At 36.3% G+C, this 6,774-nt stretch overlaps 1 pseudogene across 1 annotated transcript; it reads right to left on the bottom strand.

Moving 5' to 3' along the window:
* Positions 1-4,838, bottom strand: LOC18426931 (gibberellin 20 oxidase 1-D-like; annotated as a pseudogene). The gene is made up of 3 exons (XR_016045053.1): positions 4,291-4,838; positions 3,483-3,801; positions 1-758 (listed from the first exon to the last, which is right to left on the bottom strand). The product of XR_016045053.1 is annotated as a gibberellin 20 oxidase 1-D-like (transcript).
* Between the last annotated feature and the right edge of the window lie 1,936 nt (positions 4,839-6,774).

The following is a 6,774-nucleotide window of genomic DNA, read 5'->3' as shown; positions in this document are numbered from 1 at the left end:
CAAGTAGTTGTACAATTGCCGTAGAGAGAATACCACAAACCAGAGAGAGAAGCAGGAGCAAAAACAAGCCACACACCAGAGAGAGAAGCAGGAGCAAAAACAAGCCACACATTGCTTCCTTGAACGCATACCATCCCACATTTTGTCTTTATGGCAGTCCCTTTACATGTTCTTTTTTGTCATCCAGCAGCGAGACGTACAAAACAGCCCATGCAACCTCCCCAGAACCATCCCACCCTTGAGAGAGAGACAGCGAGGGAGGGAAAGGAGAAGCAGTTAAAAGTAATGGAACGGTAAACACAGGCACAATCAGGGGAGAGACAGAGAGGTTAAATACCTAAATAACCAGAAATGGTAAAAGAGAAGGTACATACTTAAAGAAGAAAGAGATAATGATTGCGGTAATGAAGAAGAGAGAGTATTGGGGTTGTGATGTTGAGAGAGAGAAGAGTTAAGTTGAATTATGATGATGTGCAGTTGTTGGAGAGAGAAGGGGTGGGGCGTTGGAGGAGCCATCGAACGAAGGAGGGGAGGGTTTGAGTATCGGGTCTGTAGTGATTCTGGGTGAAAGAGAGAAGGGAAGACCAGGTGAAGTCAGGGTAAAGCCTTGTTGTTGTGTCATGGAAGGCGAGGAGATGGGGCGGGGGCTTCAGGACGACGTCAGGGTCTGGGCAGAGGAAGAAGACGAGGGATCTCCTTGCACTCCTGTTCACTACTGCCCTGTGCAAGCCGCTGTTGTATCTTCCGTTGGTCAATGCCTGCAGGTTCGGTTACATACCAAGTTTTTGCATTTTGCACTGCAATTACTACGGTGTAGTTTCTATTTCCACTCAGACTACCCGACTAACACAAAACACCAACTCTAGACTATTGGAAAAAATGGGTAGGAGCTTGTATTCTCTATTGAATTAGTAAAAAAAAAGGTAATTTATGCACGAATTTTAAAATTTTTTAAAAATATGAAATTTTCTACATATGCGTAGAAATTACAAAAATCGGTCAACCCACTTTTTTTTTTTTTCAAAATTATTCCTCTGTCAATCCGAATTTTGTTTTTTTTTAGTTTTTAATTACCCCTTTAATCAATCCAAATTTTGATTTTTTTTAGTTTTTTTATTAGTATAGTGCTTTAAAGCTTGGGGCACTGCTTTACTATCGAAAAAAAATAAAAAAATTGAAACAAAATAGCTTACTGAAAAGTAATTTTGAAAAAAATAAAAAAAATGGGTTGACTGATCTCCATGTTAATTTTTTCCTATAATCAAAGTATTTTATACTATACGTACAATTTTAAAATTCTGACATAAATCACTCAAAAAAAGAAAAAAGAAATAAATTTGACGAAAAAAGAGGAGTATTAGAAAGCAAGTGCATGTGCATAATAATAAATGGGTAGAAGACAATCCCACGTCCAATGGCATGAAGACAAGAACCACAAGGCCCTCCGCCTGGCCTTTTTCATTTATCCAACTGCCCATCACACAGCACCTCTTCATGCATCTCTCTCGTTACCCTTTTTATTTGCTCTCTTCCCTGCTAATAGGGATATGTAGCAAATAAAGCACTTCACTGAAAATAATTGTCTCAAGTGTCTTAAGTAATTTAAAAATAATTTTTAGAGTGACAAGTGAGAAACACATAGACACGTGTGTTAAAATTTTGTGTTATATATATATATATATATATATATAGTATTCCACCAATTTTAAAAAGGAAGATTCATATGTTTATAGAAAATAAAAAGGGCAAAAGCTAAATTCATATGTTTATAGAAATGGCGCAGTTGGCATACGGATGCATCCGTAGCTGTAGAGGTAAGGTGCATCTTCAAATTTTATCATGATATATAATTTTGATGTAAAATATTTTTAGGATTATCTCAAAATCTATTTTTATATCTAATTATAAAATTTTAAATTAAAAAAAAATAGTATTACGTTGTAAAATGGACTATTTCTGAGACTTAAAATCTTTTTATTTTTCTTGGATTTACATCTCGATGTCGAGATGATCAATCAAAGGGTTTTTAAATGTTGGAACCACCTTTTCCGATGGATTTTTGAGGGGCATTCGTAGTTCTACATTATAAGGTTGCATCCTTATATAAACGTTTTCCTTATAGGAAACATAGTGACTTTATAGAGTCAGAAAGAATCTAAATCCTTGAGTCTCCTAAGAAATAGATAGCAAAAATAGGAAGTACGAAAATATTTACCTTAAAAAAACTCCAAATTCATCTATTTTAAAATTTAAAATTTATTTATTTTTCAGATTTGTGGGAGTGGAGATTATCAATATTTAAATTTTATAAGCAAAATCCAATCTCGAATATGGATTTTGGAAGGTGACTACCCCGCTTTGCCTTGAAGAATAGACTGAGTTGGCTGACCCTAGGTACCAAAACTTAATCTATTGTTAGTTATTTAATTAATTTGGGAGCTGCCTCCTTCCTTCGCTTCTCTGTCATATCTATCTCAAACACACCACGATCTTAGAATGCAACGCATTCAAAGAAGCTTATAGCTATGGCCCATGGGTTAAGGTTGATTTGGGTACCCTAGAGGAATTCCAGTGCAACAAGCTTTCCAGGGTACAGGATCAAATTAAAGAGGAGGATCATGAACAGATTCTAGTCAAAATTATTACAACCCCCTAGGTTGGATTTTCTCCTTAATATCCTCGTTGAGAAGCCTATCTCACCTAGTACCCAACATATTTTTTTTTCTAGATTGAACTCCCCAACATACCTTTCTTTCTCACTTGGACACCCGGGGCACTTTTGAGCATTATTTTTAATGTAAATGCCCTTATTTCTCTCTTTTTCTCATTTTTTTCCCCTCTCTCTAGGCCGAAATTCCCATTCATATTCGTCTCCCCATCTAAGAATGTAAATACGTTAATTTCTCTGTCTAGAAACATAATGGGTTTGAGATCTACTTAGCGAGGAAAAAAATGGGAAAGAAAGAGAAAGAAACCAACATACCCATCCATACTTTTAGGGCGAGAAACCAACAAATCTCTTCATGCTTTTAGAGCGAGACCTTTACTTTTAGGGCGAGAAACCAACAAATCTCTTCATGCTTTTAGAGAGAGACCTTTAGAGAAAAAGAAAAAAAAACTATTCATATTTTTTGAGAGAGCTTTAGAGAAAGAATCCAACACACCCATTTATATTTTTAGAGAGGGAAAGAGATCCGTGAATAGAAATGGAAGGCATGCCTAAAGAGAGAAATAAAGGGTAAAGAGATAGAAATATAAATATAAATATTTCTCTTGACTATAGCATAAGTAATTAATAATAGCACTTTCATCATAAATATTGTCGAAAAATACCTTGGGGAAGGGCAAGTCAGAAAAAAGTATGTTGGGGTAATGGGTGAGAGAGACTTTTCAATTGAAAGTATTAAGAAAAGAACATCCAACTTATGGAGTTTTTGTAATTTTCCTAACCCAATGCATTGGGAGAGGGAAAGAGTACATACCATCAATGTGTCACCTATGTTGACCACAAATGCATCGGATCTGGGAGGCACTGACTACCATTTGTTGTCGGCATACACCTCGAGTCCTCCAACGTGATCTTGATGTAAAAGAGTCTTTGGGTCCGAATGTGGGCCGGTTCCAAGAGTGAGAATCGGTTCGTTGCATTGAGGATAATAGTTGCATCTCATGATCGACCTGTTGCAACCTTGGAACAGCTTGTGGAATGCAGTCCTCTGTAACCCTAAACTCAAGGCCAATAGTTCCATGATCTTCAAGGACAGCTCGTTCATAGCGTCTCCATATATCTGAAACACCAGCCTGCCATCAATCTAATTAATAATTAAAAGGTTCGGTGTTTGTGTGATTCGTTCGCACACTGTGTACTTTAAATCCTAGACTGTAAAATGAAGTGCCTATAGTATTGCACAACGTCTCAAGTTTAATATTGTCAAAAAGACAAAAAAAAAAAAAAAAAAAATTTATATTAGTAGGAAAAAGAAATGCACATGTACAACATATACACGTTCATTGTATCGTTTTTTATATTTTTTGAGTAATTAAATGGAGTTGACGAGACTCTACTTGGGTTTTTGAAATCATTAGTGATTTTTGAATACGTTAGGTGAGAATGAAAGCCTAGACTTTAACTGGATCACACATACAACATTTTCTCAATATATTGTCAACAAGGGATGATGGAGAGGATCGATAACAACTCGAACTAGCAGGAAACTGCACCAAAATTTGTATACCTAGTTTGTGAGTGCATGTGCGTGTGTGGGAGAGATAAGGGGAGATTGCACTTACCCCGTTTGCTGGGATTTGGGACCCATTTTGTCGGAGAAGTAGTGAACGACATTATCAGGATGAAAGCCTATGTATTCAAAGGACAGAGTCTCCTTCCATGGAAGCTTAGACGAAAAGAGTTGAGCATGACCATTTGTGTACCCAGAGGTCTCGCCACGTGCCCTTCGAAACTGAAGTTTGTCCGCAGACGACCTAGCGAAGAAGGTCTCCGTGTGATAATGGGCGGCGTCAATAAGTTCCGGATGGATGCCATGGTTGATGACTTGGAAGAAGCCATGATCAGTGCAAGCTTCCCTCACTAGCTCAGCTGCAACTTGCGTGGCTGTGGTATCGCCATCGAGAAAGCCGTGAAAGTCTATGAGTGGCTGCTGCAATTCATGGGGCGGTGAGGGCCTCTCTTCTTGTGGCCACACAAACTGATTTGCTATGCACCCCTCTGGTTTCGAATCGAACAAACATTGCTGCTGTTCTGCAAATGCTTCGTCTTTTTTGAAAGGTAAGGAGAGGTTGGATAATGTCACAGTGGCATCCATATTTTTGAGGATGAGTGGGCCTGCCCTGTAAGCTTTACGAGATGGCAAAGACAACATAATTTATAGGGCGCGATTTCTATAAGGTTGCAACTTTAAACAATCCAATTAAGATACACCGTCAAATTTTATCATAACATATAATTTTGGTGTAATTTTTTTTTAGGATTATCTAAAAATCTATTTTTATACCTAATTATAAAACTTTAAACTCTAAAAATGGTTAAAAATTAGGTACATCTATAAACATATGAAAATCATGAAAATGGACGGTCTAGAAAATGTATTGCAAGATGCATTATTTCTGGGACTCAAATTTTTATTTATTATTTCATATTCACACATCTCGAAGTTAAGATGATCAATTGGAGGGCTTTTTAACATTAAAACAACTTTTTCGAATGGATTTTTGAGGTGCATTTGTAATTCTACATTTTAAGGTTGCATCCTTATATAAACTTTTTCCAAATATATATATATATATATGACTAGGTTTGTATGAGTCCCCCGACTCATACTATTATCATGTAGGCTCCCTTGAACACCCATTATTTGTGTCGATCTTGGATCCAAATTTGTAGTGGTACATGATCTACACTATGATGATCATAAATATAAAAAATAAATAAAAATGATAAAATAAATTTTTAAAACATTTTTATTACATTATTTTCCTATCCATTGGATATGAATCTTTAGTTGTGGATGTTCATCTTAAAGATGGATGTTTTTTATTGTGCGGGTTAGTGTGTCCGCTGACTCACAAAACACTCTTTCATATAAATATTTTTATGAAGAAGATAAGGAAAAACTGTGTTGGATTGGGGTTAAAAATAAAACAAAGAGGGACTGAGATTTGGGAAAGAAAGTGGAGAAAGCCAAAGCCGGCCCCATTGGAAGCGACGCCCTTTCAACCCATCCATCCGTCCTACCTAAATGAAGGAAAGAAAATTAAAATATGCTACCTGTACCGTTTCAAACAAATTGCTAAAAGCTCTCCAAACCTTAAGCCTCAAAATAGACATGAGATTGATTTTCTTCTTCTTTTTATTTCCCTTAATGTTGATTTTCTGTTAATTTTTTGGGAAATGGTTTTTCAAAACAACTCTACCATTTAGGGGGTGTTTGTTTTGTGGGAGAGGGGGCTAGCAAATGAAGAGATGATAAATTCAATTTGTTTTTACTTTATTTTGATTTTCAGATTTATTTGTTATAGGTCAGTTTTTAGGATTTTTATTTATTTTAGGAAAATAGGGGGTTGCATTTTTTATTTATGTCGGGAACATTTCTGCTTAGAAAACATGAAGAGTAGATAAATATGTTTTTTTAAGGAAGCTTGTCTCTTGTCTTTAGTTAGGGTTGTGAGTTAATAGAAAGTTATGCTTAAGATTAGTATGGGATGGATGAGAACATGGAAACATAAGGTTAGGTGTTTTAGGAAAGGAAGAGCATGTTCTTTGTTTAGAGAGGTTTATCTTTAGAGAGGACGTTTTTTTAGGAGGTGGTAGTAAATAAATGTGATGGAAGTCTCTTGTAGTGATTGGTTTTGATTTTAGTGAAGGACATATTTTAGAGCGATTTACGTACGTCCCCTAAAATAAATACTAAAATAAGATTTGCTCACCATTTACAGTCAACCTGCGCTATTTATTTTTTTTCCAAATTTGCGCCTCAGGATGCCATTTTTGGAGCGCATTTTAATTTAATTTTTGTATCATTTCTTTAGTAGGGTACTGCTCGAGTTTTAGGGCCAGTGCCTAACGGTATGAGGATGGAATCCTCGAGAAGTTCTGTTTTTTTTAAAAAATAGCGGTTCGAGGATGGGAACCTCGGACCACCCCCTCGACAAAGCAGAGTTCATATTTAAGGTGGTCCAAAGTTTGAAGCCTCGGACTATAACTTATTTTTTGAAAAACTTTGATCCGAGGTCAAAGTCGTCAAACCTTTATCCTTT

This window comes from Amborella trichopoda, chromosome 11, assembly GCF_054954075.1.
Source record: "Amborella trichopoda isolate Santa Cruz 75 chromosome 11, AtrichopodaSantaCruz75HAP2 v2.0, whole genome shotgun sequence".
Classification (NCBI taxonomy): domain Eukaryota; kingdom Viridiplantae; phylum Streptophyta; class Magnoliopsida; order Amborellales; family Amborellaceae; genus Amborella; species Amborella trichopoda.
Note: the sequence above shows the minus strand (reverse complement) of the source record. Positions and strands in the feature narration are given on the sequence as shown.